At 42.8% G+C, this 20,082-nt stretch overlaps 1 pseudogene; it reads left to right on the top strand.

Annotated features, from left to right (window-relative positions):
* The first annotated feature begins 6,103 nt into the window (after positions 1–6,103).
* On the top strand, positions 6,104–10,566 carry LOC100584086 (annotated as a pseudogene).
* The last annotated feature ends 9,516 nt before the right edge of the window (positions 10,567–20,082 follow it).

Below are 20,082 nucleotides of genomic sequence, written 5' to 3'. Positions count from 1 at the left end.
CCATCTGAAGGTCACCAACATCAAAGACCAAAGATAGATAAATCCATGAAGAGGAGGAAAAACCACCACGAAAAGCCTGAAAATTCCAAAAATCAGAATGCCTCTTCTCCTCCAAAGGATCACAACTCCTCGCCAGCAAGGGAACAAAACTGGACAGAGAATGAGTTTGATGAATTGACAGAAGTAGGCTTCAGAAGGTGGGTAATAACAAACTCCTTTGAGCTAAAGGAGCATGTTCTAACCCAATGCAAGGAAGCTAAGAACCTTGAAAAAAGGTTAGAAGAATTGCTAACTAGAATAACCAGTTTAGAGAAGGACAGAAATGACCTGATGGAGGTGAAAAACACAGCATGAGAACTTTGTGAAGCATACACAAGTATCAATAGCCGAATCGATCAAGCAGAAGAAAGAATATCAGAGATTGAAGATCAACTTAATGAAATAAAGCAAGAAGAAAATATTAGAGAAAAAAAGAATGAAAAGGAATGAACAAAGGTTCCAAGAAATATGGTACTATATGAAAGTGACAGGGAGAATGGAACCAAGTTGGAAAACACTCTTCAGGATATTATCCAGGAGAACTTCCCCAACCTAGCAAGACAGGCCAACATTCAAATTCAGGAAATACAGAGAACACTACAAAGATACTCCTCGAGAAAAGTAACCCCAAGACACATAATCGTCAGATTCACCAAGTTTAAAATGAAGAAAAAATTGTTACCGGCAGCCAAAGAGATAGGTTGGGTTGCCCTCAAAGGGAAGCTCATCAGACTAACAGCAGATCTCTCTGCAGAAACCCTACAAGCCAGAAGAGAGTGGGGGCCAATATTCAACATTCTTAAAGAAAAGAATTTTCAATCCGGAATTTCATATCTAAACAAACTAAGCTTCATAAGCAAAGGAGAAATAAAACCCTTTACAGACAGGCAAATGCTGAGAGATTTTGTCACCACCAGGCCTGCCTTACAGGAGCTCCTGAAGGAAGTACTAAATATGGAAAGGAAAAATCGGTACCAGCCACTGCAAAAACATACCAAATTGTAAAGACCATCGACACTATGAAGAAACTGCATCAACTAATGGGCAAAATAACCAGCTAGCATCATAATGACAGGATCAAACACATAACAATATTAACCTTAAATGTAAATGGGCTAAATGCCTCAATTAAAACACACAGACTGGCAAATGGGATAAAGAGGCAAGACCCATCAGTGTGCTGTATTCAGGAAACCCATCTCATGTGCAAAGATACACATAGGCTCAAAATAAAGGGATAGAGGAATATTTACCAAGCAAATGGAAAGCAAAAAAAAAAAAAAAAAAGCAGGTGTTGCAATCCTAGTCTCTGATAAAATAGACTTTAAACCAACAAAGATCAAAAAAGACAAAGAAGGGCCTTACATAATGGTAAAGGGATCAATTCAACCAGAAGAGCTAACTATTCTAAATATATATGCACCCAATACAGAAGCACCCAGATTCATAAAGCAAGTTCTTAGAGACCTATGAAGAGACTTAGACTCCCACACAATAATAATGGGAGACTTTAACATCCCATTGTCAATATTAGACAGATCAATGAGACAGAAAATTAACAAGGATATTCAGGACTTGAACTCTGCTCTGGACAAAGTGGACCTAACAGACAGCTACAGAACTCTCCACCCCAAATCAACAGAATATACATTCTTCTCAGCACCACATTGCACTTATTCTAAAATTGACCACATAATTGGAAGTAAAACACTCCTCAGCAAATGCAAAAGAATGGAAATCATAACAAGCAGTCTTTCAGACCACAGTGCAATCAAATTAGAGCTCAGGATTAAGAAACTCACTCAAAACCTCACAACTACATGGAAACTGAACAACCTGCTGCTGAATGACTACTGACTAAATAACGAAATTAAGGCAGAAATAAATAAGTTCTTTGAAACCAATGAGAACAAAGACACAATCTACCAGAATCTCTGGGACACAGCTAAAGCAGTGTTTAGAAGGAAATTTGTAGCACCAGATGCCCACAGGATAAAGTAGGCAAGATCTGAAATCGTCACCCTAACATCACAATTAAAAGAACCAGAGAAGCAAGAGCAAACAAATTCAAAAGCTAACAGAAGATCAGAGCAGAACTGAAGGAGATAGAGACACGAAAACAAATTCAAAAAAAAAAAAAAGAAGAATAGAGACACGAAAACAAATTCAAAAGCTAACAGAAGATCAGAGCAGAACTGAAGGAGATAGAGACACGAAAATAAATTCAAAAGCTAACAGAAGATCAGAGCAGAACTGAAGGAGATAGAGACACGAAAAATGCTTCAAAATGCAAAAATTAGCTGGGCATGGTGGCATGTGCCTGTAATCCCAACTACTCAGGACGCTGAGGCAGGAGAATCGCTTCAACCAGGGAGGCAGAGGTTGCAGTGAGCTGAGATTGCACCACGGCACTCCAGCCTTGCGACAGAGTGAGACTCCGATTAAAAAAAAAAAAAAAAATTAATGAATCCAGGAGCTGGTTTTTTGAAAAGGTTAACAAAATAGATAGACTGCTAGCTGGGCTAATAAAAAAGAAAAGAGAGAAGAATCAAATAGACACAATAAAAAACGATAAAGGAGATATCACCTCTGATCTCACAGAAATACAAACTACCATTAGAGAATACGATAAACACCTCTATGCAAATAGACTAGAAAATCTAGAAGAAATGGATACATTCCTGGACACATACACCTTCCCAAGACTAAACCAGGAAGTTGAATCCCTGAATAGACCAATAACAAGTTCTGAAATTGAGGCAGTCATTAATAGCCTACCAGCTAAAACAAGCCCAGGACCAGACTGATTCACAGCTGAATTCCACCACAAAGAGGAGCTGGTACCATTCCTTCTGAAATTATGCCAAACAATAGAAAAAAAGGGACTCCTCCCTAACTCATTTAATGAGGCCAGCATCATCGTGATATCAAAACCTGGCAGACACAACACACAAAAAAAGAAAATTTCAGACCAATATCCCTGATGAACGTCGATGTGAAAACCCTCAGCAAAATACTGGCAAACCGAATCCAGCAGCACATCAAAAAGCTTATCCACCATGATCAAGTCAGCTTCATCCCTGGGATGCAAGGCTGGTTCAACATATGCTAGTCAATAAACTTAATCCATCACATAAACAGAACCAATGACAAAAACCACATGATTATCTCAAAGATGCAGAAAAGACCTTCAATAAAATTCAACACCCATTCATGCTAAAAACTCTCAATAAACTAGGTATTGATGAAAAGTATCTCAAATAATAAGAGCTATTTATGACAAACCCACAGCCAATATCATACTGAAGGGGCAAAAGCTGGAAGCATTCCCTTTGAAAACCAGCACAAGACAAGGATGCCCTCTCTCACCACTCCTATTCAACATAGTATTGGAGGTTCTGGCCGGGCAATCAGGCAAGAGAAAGAAATAAAGGGTATTCAAATAGGAAGAGAGGAAGTCAAATTGTCTCTGTTTGCAGATGACATGATTGTATATTTAGAAAACCCCATCGTCTCAGCCCAAAATCTCTTTAAGCTGATAAGCAGCTTCAGCAAAGTCTCAGGATACAAAATCAATGTGCAAAATCACAAGAATTCCTACACACCAATAATAGACAAACAGAGAGCCAAATCGTGACTGAACTCCCATTCACAATTGCTACAAAGAGAATAAAATACCTAGGAATACAACTTACAAGGGATGTGAAGGACCTTTTCAAGGAGAACTACAAACCACTGCTCAAGGAATTAAGAGAGGACACAAAAAAATGGAAAAACATTCCATGCTCATGGATAGGAAGAATCAATATTGTGAAAATCGCCATACTGCCCAAAGTAATTTATAGATTCAATGCTATTTTTATCAAGCTACCATTAACTTTCTTCACAGAATTAGAAAAAAAAACTACTTTAAATTTCATATGGAACCAAAAAATAGTCCGTATAGCCAAGACAATTCTAAGCAAAAAGAACAAAGCTGGAGGCATCATGCTACCTGATTTCAAACTATACTACAAGGCTACAGTAACCAAAACAGCATGGTACTAGTACCAAAACAGCTATATAGACCAATGGAACAGAACAGAGGCTTCAGAAATAACACCATACATTTACAATCATGTGATCTTTGACAAACCTGACAAAAACAAGCAATGGGGAAAGGATTCCCTATTTAATAAATGGTGTTGGGAAAACTGGCTAGTCATATGCAGGAAACTGAAACTGGACCCCTTCCTTACACCTTATACAAATATTAACTCAAGATGGATTAAAGACTTAAAGGTAAGACATAAAATCATAAAAGCCCTAGAAGAAAACCTAGCAATACTATTCGGGACATAGGCATGGGCAAAGACTTCATGACTAAAACACAAAAAGCAATGGCAACTAAAGCCAAAATTGACAAATGGCATTTAATTAAATGAAAGAGCTTCTTCACAGCAAAAGAAACTATCATCAGAGTGAACAGGCAACCTACAGAATGGGAGAAAATTTTTGTAATCTATCCATCTGACAAAGGGCTAATATCCAGAATCTACAAGGAACTGAAACAAATATAGAAGAAAAAAAAAAAACAACCCATCAAAAAGTGGGCAAAGGATATGAACAGACACTTCTCAAAAGAAGACATTCATGCGGCCAACAAACATATGAAAAAAAAAGTTCATCATCACTGGTCATTAGAGAAATGCAAATCAAAACCACAATTAGATACCATCTCACACCAGTTAGAATGACGATCATTAAACAGTCAGGAAACAACAAGTGCTGGAGAGGATGTGGAGAAATAGAAATGATTTTACACTGTTGGTGGGAGTATAAATTAGTTCAACTATTGTGGAAGACAGTGTGGCGATTCCTCAAGTATCTAGAACCAGAAATACCATTTAACCCAGCAATTCCATCACTTGGTATATACCCAAAGGATTATAAATCATTCTACTATAAAGACACATGCACATGTATGTTTATTGCAGCACTGTTCACAATAGAAAGACTTGGAACCAACCCAAATGCCCATCAGTGATAGGCTGGATAAAGAAAATGTGGCACATATACATCATGGAATACTATGCAGTCATAGAAAAGGATGAATTCATGTCCTTTGCAGGGACATGGATGAAGCTGAAAACCATCATTCTCAGCAAACTAACACAGGAACAGAAAACCAAACACAGCACGTTCTCGCTCATAAGTGGGAGGTGAACAATGAGAATACATGGACACAGGGAGGGGAGTGTCACACACTGTGGCCTGTAAGTGGGTGGGGGGACTAGGGGAGGGATAGTATTAGGAGACATACCTAATGTAGATGACGGGTTGATGGGTGCAGCAAATCACCATGGCACATGTATACCTATATAACAAACCTGCACGTTCTGTGAGGTATTGCTCCTCACAAGAGGACCTTAGCTGCAGGGGTCTGCCCACCGACCCAGACCCAAACGATGGATGAATAAAACGTACACTGACACACAGATACTCTGTTTTGCCAGTCCTGCTGAGTGTCCGACCGCCTACACACCAAGAGAAGTTTGTCACGTGGCTGGCCCTGAGCAGCCCGCACTTCAGGCATTTATTTATTATAAAATTAACAACAGAAGCTTTGAATAAACACACTTGTGGATAATTAACATGGTTAAGAGAGTAGTTCTACTAATGATTAAAGCTCAGGTACTGCGGTTTAAAGTAAATACCATTAGGGGGCAATATCCTTGGTCGACCTCCCTCCAAGAGGGCCATCTGGCTCAAAAGTTAGTTAATGGAGGTAGGGTAAACAGACTTAACTGGGGAAGCCTCTATTGTCCCTAGTATTTACCCTATGACCTAATGCTCTAAGGTAAGAACCCACTGCCTTCAGCCTGTTCAATTATTACAATCTGTGTCATCTTTCAGCCTTCCAAAAGGGTTTGTGACTATTCTCTAAAACTTTCCCTAATATTTCCCTTTAATATTTTGGCCACTATCCTGAGTGAATCCCAACAGCTCTGCACATGTATCCCAGAGCTTAAAGTATAAAAAAAGAGAATATTATTATAAATATGTTAAAGAAAGCAAGGAAAAGATGAATAAAATAGGTAAAAATATGAAGAATTTCAACAGAACATTAGACTCTAAAAAAGAACCCAACGGGCTGGGTGCGGTGGCTCACGCTTGTAATCCCAGCACTTTGGGAGGCCGAGGCGAGCGGATCACAAGGTCAGGAGATCGAGACCAGGGTGAAACCCCGTCTCTACTAAAAATACAAAAAAAAATTAGCCGGGCGTGGTGGCAGGCGCCTGTAGTCCCAGCTACTCGGAGAGGCTGAGGCAGGAGAATGGCGTGAACCCGGGAGGCAGAGCTTGCAGTGAGCCAAGATTGCGCCACTGCACTCCAGCCTGGGCGACAGAGCAAGACTCCGTCTCAAAAAAAAAAAAAAAAAAAGAACCCAACGGACATTCTAGAAATCAAAATATACAAAATTGAAAAGTAATAAATCGGTCTAATGGCAGACTGGATATGCAAGAAACCAAGAATAGTGAAATTTGGGATAAGTCAATATCCAATATCCAAAAATAATCAAACACAATTCCAGAAAGAATAAAGAATAGAAAGAGCAGAACACAGTGGTAATGAACATGTGCGATTAAGCAGTGCAACATATGCTAACTGTACTTAGTGTTCAAGCAAAAGGGGTAGTAGGAATAAAGGAGAAGAAATATTTGAAGACATAATGGCTGAGTTTACCAAAACTGATTAAAGACCATCTACAGATTCAAGTTCTAAAGAACCGACACATGGAATCTAAGCATAATGCTGTTAGCAGTGGCCAATCTGTATGGGTCTGCAGCAACCTGAATTCTTGCTTCCTCAGAAGAAAGAATTCGACCAAGAGGCATAAGGCAAAGGGAGAGACCAGGGCAAGTTTTAGAGCAGGACTGAGTATTAAAAAGTTTAGAGCAGGAATGAAAGGAAGAAAAGTACACTTGGAAGAGGGCCTGGCAGGTGACTTGAGAAATCAAGTGCATGGTGTGACCTTCGACTTGGAGTTTTACATGCTGGCATGCTTCTGGGGTCTTGCGTTACATCTCCCCTGGTTCTTCTCATGAGCTGAGCTGACCGCATGTGCAGTGGTTTGCCAGCACTTGGGAGGGGCTGCATGTGCAATGTGTTAACTGGAGTTGTATGCATACTCACTTGAGGCACTCTTACCTTACCAGTTGAATGTTCCTAGAAGGTCATATAGCAGTTAAACTCCACCATTTTGCCTCTTAATGTGCATGCTTGAGCCCACTCCCCCAACTACTGAGATCTTATCGGGAAGCTGCTAATCACCAGTTCCAGGTGTTTCTATCTATTGGGAGACTGCCTTTCCCTGGCACCAGTTGTAACCAATATTTATTTATTTATTTGCTTGTTTACTTGTTTATTTATTTAAAGATGGAGTCTGGCTCTATCACCTAGGCTGGAGTGCAGCAGCGCAATCTCAGCTCACTGCAACCTCCACCTCCTGGATTCAAGCGATTCTCCTGCCTCAGCCTCCCAAATAGCTGAGATTACAGGCATGAGCCACCACACCCTGCTAATTTTTTTTTATTTTTAGTAGAGCCCGGGTTTCACCCCGTTGGCCAGGCTGGTCTCGAATTCCTTAGCTCTGGTAATACGCTGGCCTCGACCTCCCAAAGTGCTGGGATTATAGGCATGAGCCACTGTGCCCTGCCAATTATTATTTTAAAGAGACAGTTAAAACCGCCTGACCATCACCTGATGGTTGCCTGATGTTCCTGGTGGAGTGGGGACCCTCTCCTGCCTGCTAATGTCTGCCTGACTACCTACTGTAACAATGCCATATCTTGAAAGGGGGTCCTGATACAGAGAAAGAGACATTTGGCCAAAACTAAGCAAATGTGAATAAATGTATAAACTTTAGATAAGAACAACACATATTGCAATATTGGTACATTAATTGTGTGAAAAGTACCATACTAAAGACAAATATTAATACAGGACAAACTGAGTGTGGCATATATGGGATCCTGTACTTCCCATCATTGTCTTTTATAAATCTAAAACCTTGAAGATAATAGTCTGTTTATAAATAAATACATAGTCACAGATAGACTGCAAAAAGATACACCATGGGCCAGGTGCGGAGCACTTTGGAAAGTTGAAGCCAGAGGATCTCCTGAGTCCCCAGGAGTTTGAGACCAGCCTGGGCAACCATAGGGAGACCCCCTTCTCTATATAGAATAAATTTTTTAAATTAGCTCGAAGTGGTGGAGTGTGACTGTGGTCCCAGCTTCTCAGGAGGCTGAGGTGGTAGGATCGCCTGAGCATGGGAGGTTAAGGCTATGACTACACCACTGCACTCTAGCCCAGGTGATGGAGTAAGACCCTGTCTCAGACAAAAAAAAAAGATACACCATGCAAACATCAACCAAAAAGAAGATAGTTTGACTAATATCAGACAAAGTAGACTTTAAGGCAGGAAGTATTAAGATAAAAAGAAAATAAAGAAAAATATAATAGTAAATGAGCCAATTCATCAGAATGACATAACAATCCTAGATTTGTATGCACATAATAAACATGGTCTCAAAATACATAAAGCAAAGTTTACCAAAGTAAAAAAGATACAGTAAATTGTATGTTATATATATTTCATAATAAAAAAGGAAAAAGAAAAAAGAGATAAATACAGACTTGAAGATCTTACTGCACCTCTCTCAACAAGTGATAAATCAATTTGACAAAATTAATATAAGTTAATGACTGTACAATATTCATTCCTTTCATGTGCACATGAAACATTTCCAAAAATAGACCACATGCAAGTCATAAAGAAGTCACAACAAATATTCAAAAAAATTGTAATCCCATAGAATGTGTTCTCTGACCACTGTGGAATTTTATTTTTTTATTTTTTATTTTTTTGAGATGGAGTTTCACTCTGTCGCCCAGGCTGGAGTGCACTGGCATGATCTCAGCTCACTGCAACCTCCGCCTCCCAGGTTCAGGTGATTCTCCTGCCTCAGCCTCCCGAGTAGCTGGGATTATAGGCGCCTGCCACCATGCCAAGCTAATTTTTGTATGTTTAGTAGAGACGGGGTTTCACCATGTTGCCCAGGCTGGTCTCAAACTCCTGACCTCAGGTGATCCACCCGCTTCTGCCTCCTAAAGTTCTGGGATTACAAGTGTGAGCCACCGCACCCAGCCCACGGCGAAATTTAAAAACAACAACAAAAAAAACCCTCCAAATAATTAGAAAGTAAACAGAACACTTTTTAATAACTCATGAGAAAATATTTTGAACAATAATGAAAATATGACATTTCAAAACCTTTCGGATCCAGCAAAAGTTGTGTTTAAAGATAAATATTTACTTTAAATTCATGTATTAAAAAAGAAAGGTTGAAAAATCTTAAGCTGTTACCTTAAGGATTGTGAACCCCGAAAATTTCAGGCAGGTCTCAGTTAATTTAGAAAGTTCATTTTGAGGGCAGAGTTCAGGAAGCTCGGACCCGAGGCCGCCACTAGGCGCCCAGCCTCCCGCCCGCCATGTCCGCGCCTCGAGCCCCCGCACGCTCTGGCGGCCGCCGCGCCAGCGTCTGGGAAGGCCAAGCCGACGCACCTGGGGAAGGCGATCCTGGCAGGCGGCATCGAGATCTACATCACCTTCCCCACCCAGTACGTGAAGATGCAGTGGCAGCTGGACTAGCCCTCGCACCCGCCACGGTACCAGAGCATCGGGGACTGCGTGTGGCAGACAGTCCGCAGCTATGGCGTCCTGGGCCTGTACCGCGGTCTCAGCTCCCTGCTCTAGGGCTCCATCCCTAAGGCGGCCGCCAGCTTCGGAATGTTCTAGTTCCTCAGCAACCACAGGCGGGATTCCCAGGGATGGCTGGACAGCAAACGCGGGCTGCTGTGCTGCCCGGGCGCTGGAGTGGCTGAGGCCGTGGTGATCGTGTGCCCCATGGAGACCATCAAGGTGAGGTTCATCCACGACCAGACCTCCCCAAACCCCAAGTACAGAGGATTCTTCCACGGGTTAGAAAGATTGTGCGGGAACAAGGGCCGAAGGGGATGTATCAGAGCCTCACGGCCACCGCACTGAAACAGGGCTGGAACCAGGCCATCCGCTTCTTCGTCATGACATTCCCTGCACAACTGGTACCGAGGGGACAACCCCAACAAGCCCATGAACCCGCTGATCATTGGGGTCTTCGGAGCCATCGTGTGCACAGCCAGCGTCTTTGGAAACACTCCTCTGGACGTGATTAAGACCCACACGTAGGGCCTGGAGGAGCACAAATACCAGAACTCGATGGACTGCGGCTGGCAGATCCTGAGGAAGGAGGAGCTCAAGGCATTATACAAGGGCATTGTCCCGCGCTGGGCCAGGTCAGCCTGGATGTGGCCATAGTGTTTATCATCTATGATGAGGTGGTGAAGCTGCTCAACAAAGTGGAAGACGGGCTAAGCCCAGTGGGGCCACAGGGGACCCGCCCCAGTCACCTCCAGAGGCCCCACCACTCTTGTCTCACATGATTCCAGTGCAGTGGTGCCAAAAGGCTCCTTACCACATCCCTTGAGCTCTGTGACCTTGTCTGTGCATTGTGGCCGTCAAGTCCATGTGTCCTATAGCACCGTGTCTCCCCTGTGGTCTGTGTGCGACACCACCACTGTGTCCCGCTGTCTGGCCCAGCCATGCTTGGTATGCATCTGGCCTGTGAACCTGTGCCCACTTGTCCATGTGCTTACTGTGAGCCTGTGCCTATGTTTCATGTTTTGTGTCATGTGACCCTGTGCCCGCCTCCTGGGGTGCCCTGTGGCCTGGGTCCTTGGCCCTGTAGCCCTGGCCTGGTCCCAGTCTGGTGCTTTCCACCCTCCACCGGCCTATCACAGTTGCCTCCGGGCCTCCCCCTGGCTTCTCCGCATTCTAGGGTCTGCAACACACCCCTTCTCCCGCCGTTGGCCTTAACTGGCCCTTGGGCCCTCCCTCCACCCAGGACAGGGTGGCACCCACCACTCTCAGGACCACTGTGCAGAATTTAAAAAAAAGGTATTTTGCCAAGGTTAAGGATGCACACTCATGACACAGCTTCAGGAAGTCCTGATGATGTGTGCCCAAGGTGGCCAGGGCAGTTTGGTTTTGTATATTTTAGGGAGACATGAGACATCAATCAACATATGTAAGATGAACATTGGTTCCGTCTGGAAAGGTGGGACAACTCAAAGCAGGGAGGGGGCTTCCAGGTCATAGGTAGATAAGAGACAAATGGTTGCATTCTTTTGAGTTTCTGATTAGCCTTTCCAAAGGAGGCAATCAGATACGCATTTATCTCAGTGAGTAGAGGGGTGACTGAATAGAATGGTAGGCAGGTTTGCCCTTTGCAGTTCACAGCTTGACTTTTCCCTTTAGCTTTGTGATTTTGGGGGCCCAGGATATTTTCCTTTCACAGGATCTAGGAAAAAAAATAAATCCAAAATAAAGGTAAGAAAATACAGATGAGAACACTGTTTCAGGAAAAACTGTCTCAAACAATTTTTCCTTTACTTTCCCACCACAACAATCAACACAGAGGACCTCGTTTTAAAATTTTTATTTTTTTTTTACCCAAAAATGGTCAATAATACAGAAGACTTCTGTGACCAAATGTGGGGTTTTTTGCCACATGCCGAGCAGTAGACACCAGCTGGGTATTCTCCAATTCAGTTCCAACACGATCTACCTGGAGATGGTGTCAAAACCCATGGAGTGAGGGGGCTCAGTCCCCAAGACTGCCCCCTTTAAGCCCCACAATCGGAGTAGCAGGGAAACATTAGAGTCTTGCCTTGGGGCAAGTGAAAGGAAGACAGGAGAGAGATTCTGTTTTCTGAGGCCGCTGGTTGGGTCTAACACATCCAACATTATAACAACAAAAGATTGTAACAAGGTGTTCATAGAACGGGTAATTTTAAAAAAAGAGAAAAGACCGCAACAAGGGATATGGGAATGATGAACCAGGAATTATGGATGGAAAACTATATATCATAACACAAGCAGAAACCAATTAAACAGAAATCTGACATACACAGGAGAAAATCAACAAACCCAAAAGTTGGTTCTGATAAACCCTAGTGCTGCCTGATGGGTTCATCTTACCTGCTGCCCAGAAAGTCCAACACACTGAAAACAGCAGGCTTTTTGCAGCAAAGAAAGAGTTTAATTAGGCCGGACATGGTGGCTCACGCCTGTAATCCCAGCACTTTGGGAGGCCAAGGAAGGTGGATCACCTGAGGTCAGGAGTTTGAGACGAGCCTGGCCAACATGGTAAAACCCTGTCTCTACTAAAAATACAAAAATTAGCCAGTCATGGTGGCACATGCCTGTAGTCCCAGCTACATGGGAGGCTGAGGCAGGAGAATCTCTTGAGCCTGGGAGGCAGAGGTTGTGGTGAGCCAAGATCACACCATTACATTCCAACCTGGGCAACAGAGCAAGACTCCATCTTAAAAAAAAAAAGAAAAGAAAAGAAAAGAAAAACAGTTTAATTATTGCAGGGCTAGCCAAGCAGAAGAGGGACTTCATTACTCATATCAGCCTCCCAGACAATTCAGAGGCTAGGGTCTTTTGGATAATTTGATGCTCAGGGGGCTAGGGTGTGAGTGCTGCTGATTGGTTAGAGATTAAATTGTAGAAATGTAGAAACCAGTCCTTGTGCACTGTGTCAGCCTCTGGGTGGGGGCCACAAGAGTCACGAGCCACAGGTCCAGGTGGAGTTAGTCAGTACCCAGAGTGCAAAAGTCTGAAAAACATCTCAAAAGACCAATCTTAGGTTCTACAACAGTGATGTCATCTATAGGAGCAATTGGAGAAGTCACAAATCTTGTGACCTCTGGTCACATGACTCCTAAGCAGTAAGGGATTATAGAAAAGCAAGCTAGGGAACAATGGCTGGTTATCTTTACACCTACATTTTAGTAGAATTCAGTCTCCCCTCATAACCCTAATCTTGTGACTTTTCATTAGTCTTACAAAGCTGGTTTCAGTCCCAGAACAAAGAGGGGATGAGTTTTAGGGAGGGACTATTATTATTTTTGCTTCATTGCTAACCTGTAAACCAAATTTCTCCCATTGTTACCTTGGCCTATGCCCAGGAATAAGCAAGGCCAGCCTGCTTGTGAGTCTAGAAGCAGGATGAAGTCAACTATGCTAGACGTTTCTCGCTGTCATAATCTTTGCAAAGGCAGTTTCAGTTCAAAACCAGCCTGGGCAACGTAGTGAAACCCTGTCACTACAAAAATTTAAACATTAGCTGGGTGTCATGGTGCATGCCTGTAGTTTGTTTTAGCTACTTAGGAGGCTGAGGCAGAAGATTGCTTGAGCCCAGGAGTTTGAGGTTACAGTAACCTATGATCATGCCACTATACCCCAGCCTGGGTGACAGAGGGGGACCCTGTCTCTAAAAAAGTAAAAATAGGCCAGGAGCAGTGTCACACCTGTAATCCCAACACTTTGGGAGGCTGAGGTGGGACGATTGCTTGAGCCTAGGAGTTTGAAACCATCCTGGGAAACACAGTGAGACCCCATCTCTACAAAAATAAAAATTAAAAATTAGCCAGGCCTAGATGGCATGTGCCTGTGGTTCCAGCCACTTGGGAGGCTGAGGTGAGAGGACTGCTTGAGCCCTGGAGGTTGAGGCTGCAGTGAGCTGTGATCATGATATTGCACTCCAGCCTGGGTGACAGAGCAAGACTTTGTCTGAAAAAAGAACAAAGTAAAAGTAAAAAAAGAAAGGAAAATGTTGAAGAAACTAAACGTCGACAAGGATACAGAGCACCTGAAACTTTCATGTAATTGGTGGCAAGAGTGTAACTGGGAATGAACACTGAAATATGTTTTGCCAATATTTATTAAACCTGAACATTTATATACATATACTGCATGACACAGCAATTCCACTTTGGGCTTTATATCCAACTGAAATGAATGCTTATGTTCACCAGAAGACATGTACAAGACTGTTCCCAGCAGCTGTAATGATAATAGCTAAAAATGGAAACAACCCCAATCACTATCAGTAATAGAACCTGTAAGTCAATTGTGCTATTCTCACTACTAAGCACTCAATAAAAAAGAAAAAGTAAATTGTGCTTAGTCACACTATGGAATATCACACAGCATAAAGAAGAATAAACTACTGACATGTAGCTATAATATATAAGTGAATCTTACAGATGTAATATTGAAAGAAGGCAGACATAGAGTATGATTCAATTTAATAAAGCTCAAAAAGAAGACAAGCAACCAATCTATGATGATAGAAGTCAAAACAGTGGCTATCTTTGTGGTGGGTAATGACTAGGATGAGACATGAAGGGCTTTTCTGGTAATCTTGATCTGAGTGGTAATTAACCTGGGTGTGCTCACTTTGTCAACATTCATCAAGCAGGACTCTTAAGGTTTGTGTATTTGACGGGTGTATCTTACACTTCAAAATGGAGTGAAGTTGCCATTTTTTAAAGAATGGTAAACTTGTTATAGATAAGATTTATCTCTATTTTTCTCAGAAAAAAAAAAAAACTTACTTTCCCCTGGGACAAATCAAACAGCTTCTAGTAACCAACAAAAACAGCCTATGTGGCAACTCACTGATTTCAGCAGGTCAACAGAAATTGATTTTTTCTCTCACACTTGGAGAGTTCAGATCATGATTTTAAAGCAAGCTAGTCATAACATGGTAAGAATCACACCTAATTTGTTAGTTGTGGCAGTTTTTCCTTCACAGTGTGAATTTGAGTCAGAACAAAATGTCAAGTGACTATATAAGGAAAATGGCTGTGCTTCCAAGACAGGGATACCCTCTCTTACCACTCCTATTGAACATAGTATTGAAGTTTTGCAAGGGCAATTAGGCAAGAGAAAGAAATAAAGGGTATTCAAATAGGAAGAGAGGAAGTCAAATTGTCTCTGTTTGCAGATGACATGATTCTATATTTAGAAAACCCCATCGTCTCAGCCCAAAATCTCCTTAGCTGATAAGCCACTTCAGCAAAGTCTCAGGATACAAAATCAATGTGCAAAAATCACAAGCATTCCTATACACCGATAATAGACAAAGAGCCAAATCATGATGGAACTCCCATTCACAATTGCTACAAAGAGAATAAAATACCTAGGAATACAACTTACAAGGGATGTGAAGGACTTTTTCAAGGAGAACTATAAACCACTGCTCAAGGAATTAAGAGAGGACACAAAAAAATGGAAAAACATTCCATGCTCATGAATAGAAGAATCAATATTGTGAAAATGGCCATACTGCCCAAAGATTCAATGCTATACCCATCAAGCTACCATTGACTTTCTTCACAGAATTAAAAAAAACTACTTTAAATTTCATATGGAACCAAAAAAGAGCCCATATAGCCAAGATAATCCTAAGCAAAAAGAACAAAGCTGGAGGCATCACGCTACCTGTATATACATGTAGTATACAGTATACCTACCTGGTATACCTGTAGTATACCATCAAACTATACTACAAGGCAACAGTAACCAAAACAGCATGGTACTAGTACCAAAACAGCTATATAGACCAATGGAACACAACAGACTTCAGAAATAATAGCACACATCTACAACCATTTAATCTTTGACAAAGCTGACAAAAACAAGAAATGGGGAAAGGATTCCCTATTTAATAAATGGTGTTGGAAAAACTGGCTAGCCATATGCAGGAAACTGAAACTGGACCCCTTCCTTACACCTTATACAAAAATTTACTCAAGATGGATTAAAGATTTAAACGTAAGACCTAAAATCATAAAAACCCTAGAAGGAAACCTAGACAATACCATTCAGGACATAGGCATGGGCAAAGACTTCATGACTAAAACACCAAAAGCAATGGCAATAAAAGCCAAAATTGACAAATGGCATCTAATTAAACTAAAGAGCTTCTGCACAGCAAAAGAAACTATCATCAGAGTGAACAGGCAACCTACAGAATGGGAGAACATTTTTGCAATCTATCCATCTGACAAAGGGCCAATATCCAGAATCTACAAGGAACTGAAACAAATTTACAAGAAAAAAACAAACAGTCCCATCAAAAAGTGGACAAAGTATATGAACAGAAACTTGTCAAAAGAAGACATTTCTGCAGCCAACAAACATGAAAAAAAGGCTCATCATCACTGGTCATTAGAGAAATGCAAATCAAAACCACGATTAGATACCATTTCATGCCAGTTAGAATGGAGATCATTAAAAAGTCAGGAAACAACAGATGCTGGAGAGGATGTGGAGAAATAGGAACACTTTCACTTTTACACTGTTGGTGGGAGTGTACATTAGTTCGACCATGGTGGAAGACAGTGTGGCGATTCCTCAAGGATCTGGAACTAGAAATACTATTTGACCCAGCAATCCCATTACTGGGTATATACCCAAAGGATTATAAATCATTCTACTATAAAGACATATGCACACGTATGTTCATTGCAGCACTATTCACAATAGCAAAGACTTGGAACCAACCCAAATGCCCATCAATTATAGACTGGATAAAGAAAAGGTGGCACATATACACCATAGAATACTATGAGGCATAAGAAAGGATGAGTTCATGTCCTTTGCAGGGACATGGATGAAGCTGAAAACCATCATTCTCAGCAAACTAACACAGGAACAGAAAACCAAACACTGCATGTTCTCACTTATAAGTGGAAGTTGAACAATGAGAATACATGGACACGGGGAGGAGAGCATCACTCACCGGGGCCTGTCGAGGGTCAGGGATAGGGGAGGGATAGCATTAGGAGAAATACCTAATGTAGACGATGGGTTGATGGGTGCAGCAAACCACCATGGCACATGTATACCTATGTAACAAACCTGCATGTTCTGCACATGCATCCCACAACTTAAAGTATAATAATAAAAAACGATAAATAAAGTAGGAGCTGCTAGGTACTAATTTTAATCTTGGAAATAAAAAGCCCATTGGTTTATTATTAAGTGGTCTATTTAATAGTGTCAATAAATTCTAAAACTGGAAAAAAATAAAATAAAATGGCTGTGCTTCAATCAGGAGTAGGCCAAGGCAGACATCTGGTACAGCATGACACAGCAGGTTTGGAGCACAGGCATACAATCCCGTGCCCTGTGTAATCATCGCATTTATGTAGCCATTTAATGTAACCTGTTTGTGTGAGCTCATATCTGGCTTTAAGCCACTGTTCCCTGTGACAAATATAACTGCACTGCTGACTCTGTAGTAGAGGGGGAGAGAATAAAGTCATGTCCCAACTGCCCATGGTCCCTCGAGTGTTCTTTCAGCTACCTGCCGCCCATCCACCAGCTCCCTTCAGACCCCAGCCTGGGTTGGAACCTGACAATTGGTATAGTCAGCAGGATTTTGAGGAGAATGAGCCCTTGGCCACTGATGATCCAGGGTAAGTCATGTGGCCCCAACATGGGTTATGATACCCAGTGGCAGCAGTGCTGCTGGGATGGGCCCTGGTGGAAACATGGGGGGCAGTGGACAGGTCCCCTGTGAGCAGGAAGAAGGTGCTGAAACACCTGGAAGCAGAGAGCACCAAGAAGGAGCACGCCTTTGCTGGCAGAATTGGATGGGTGTTTTTGACTGTACTATGGGAAGTGTGCATTCAGTCCCTGTGGGATACAACACGGGTCAGGGACCTCCAGGTGCAAGCAGAGTGCCTAGAGTCCCAGATACACAGCTTGGAATGAGAATTAGCAGCTGTTGTTAGTGTGGGTTTGAGCCTATCATCCCAGTCAGAGACCCCAACTCAGTCTGATACTGAGAAGGAAGAAACTCTGTTGTGAGCTTACCCAGTGGTCCACCAGGAAATAGAGCATGAACAGCCATTGGGATCCCAGGAGTGGGCTCAGGGAACCCCCTACCATGATGGAGCACATGTCATACCCTGACTATACCCCAACTGAGTTGCAGGAATTAGGTAAACAGTGTTGGCAGCACTTGGGGGAACCCCTACCTGCCTGGATGCTTTGCTTTTGGGATGAGGGAACCAAAGATATTGTCTCCCCTGCCTCTGAAATGGAAAAGTTGGACTCCATTATGACCCATCCCTCCCTCCACCAGCAATTGCAGGTGAGCAGGCAGTTAGCACAGGGACAAGGTGATCACATCCTAATTGAATGGCTGATGGTGGCCATACAAATGGTATGGAATGACACCAGAGAAATACCAGAAACTGTGAGTAAATGGCAGTTGTATACAGATTTGGTGCAAGTAATTCGGGAGATGGGTATATGGCAGGCTATGTTCGATCTGAATACCTGAGGGCCAGATGATGAACGCTTTACCTCCCACATGAGGGACCTTGTATTGGGCTCTGCCCCATCAAGTGCCTTCGGCTCCCTGGCCACTCTCCTCACTCCATATGTGGGGTGCCACATACATGAAGTGACTACTGCCATGGCAGCCCTAGGGGAAGCAAAGGGCCATTAGTGGGACATAGGAATCTACACCATAAAAAGGGAAACGGTACCCCTTCTGCAGGGGGCCACCTCATGGGACAAAAAGGGGCCCCAATGGACGACCCACATGCCACCAGATATGGATTGATTTGATTTCGGATAGGGTTGACCAAGAGAAAATTGATAGGCAACCCAATGAAGTGCCGTTAACTTTGAAGAGGCAACTGTCCCTAGAGCCGCAATTCTGGAAAATGCCCAAGAGGTGGCAGGATGATGCTGCTCAACTCAGTGCCCCCCGGACACTCCAGCTCAAGCACTACTTGCAGACGGATGGAGGTATAGAACTTTTTGTGTTTGTTTAGGGAACTGGCAGAGGTGCCCGGCTTGGGGGGGAGACTGGACAACTGGAGGCCACAAGTGGAATTGACAACCCACTGGTCCCCCACCAACATACAGCGGATGCTGGTGCTGGTAGACAGTGGCACAGATTGTACTCTTGTCTGTGGGAACCTGGATAAATTTCCAGGCAAGGCTGCATATATAGATGGCTATGGAGGCCAGTCAGTGAAAGTGAAACCTGTATCTTTGCACCTTGGCATCGGCTGCTTGGCTCCCCACTTATAAACTATGTTTCTCCCATACCTGAATACATTTTGGGGGTGGATATTTTACATGGCTTGGCTTTACAAACCATGGCCGGAGAATTCAGACTCCAAGTGTGTGTTGTTAAGCTGGTACTCCACAGACATACACATCACTAGCTCCATGTCCTGCCACAACCCTTATGGATTACTTCCACCTGTCAATACCACTTGCCAGGTGAGCATACAGAGATAACTGAGACTATTAAGAAGTTAGAAAAGGTGCAGATAATGTGTAACACCTACAGACCCTACAATTTTTCAGTATGGCCAGTCAAGAAGCCTGACAGAACTTGGCAGATGACAGTGGATTATTGAGAACTAAATAAATACCCCTTTTACATGCAGCTGTACCCTCTATCATGGATTTGACGGACCCCTTGACGATGAAGTTGGGAGAGTACCGCTGTGTGGTGGACTTGGCCAATGCATTCTTCTCAACTGACATTGCTCCAGAGAGCCAGGAAGTTTGCCTTCACATGGGAAGGGCAACAATGGTCTTTCACAGTGCTACCGCAGGGCTATGTGCATAGCCCCATCATATATCATGGTCTCCTTGCCACGGATTTAGCCGCCTGGAAATGTCCAAAGAGAATCCACCTATTCCATTATATTGATGATATTATCTTAACCTCTGATTCTCTTGCAGGTTTAGAAGTGGCGGCACCCCTTTTACAACAACATTTGGCAGCATGAGGTTGGGCAGTCAACAAATCCTAGGTCGAAGGGCCTGAATTGTCTGCCAAATTATTGGTAGTTATCTGCTTGGGTAAAACAAAGGCCATACCAGAGGCCATCATTGATAAAATTCAGGCATATACCCAGCCCACAACGATGAGGCAACTACAGACTTCTGTGGGCCTCTTGGGATATTGGTGGGCATTTTTACCCCATTTGGCTCAGATGGTAAAACCGTTGTGTCAGTTGACAAAAATGGGAACTACTTGGGATTGGGACAATGAGGCTGAGATG

Source organism: Nomascus leucogenys, chromosome 15 (genome assembly GCF_006542625.1).
Source record: "Nomascus leucogenys isolate Asia chromosome 15, Asia_NLE_v1, whole genome shotgun sequence".
NCBI lineage: Eukaryota > Metazoa > Chordata > Mammalia > Primates > Hylobatidae > Nomascus > Nomascus leucogenys.
The sequence above is the reverse complement of the archived record's forward strand: the minus strand, read 5'-3'. Positions and strand labels throughout refer to the sequence as shown.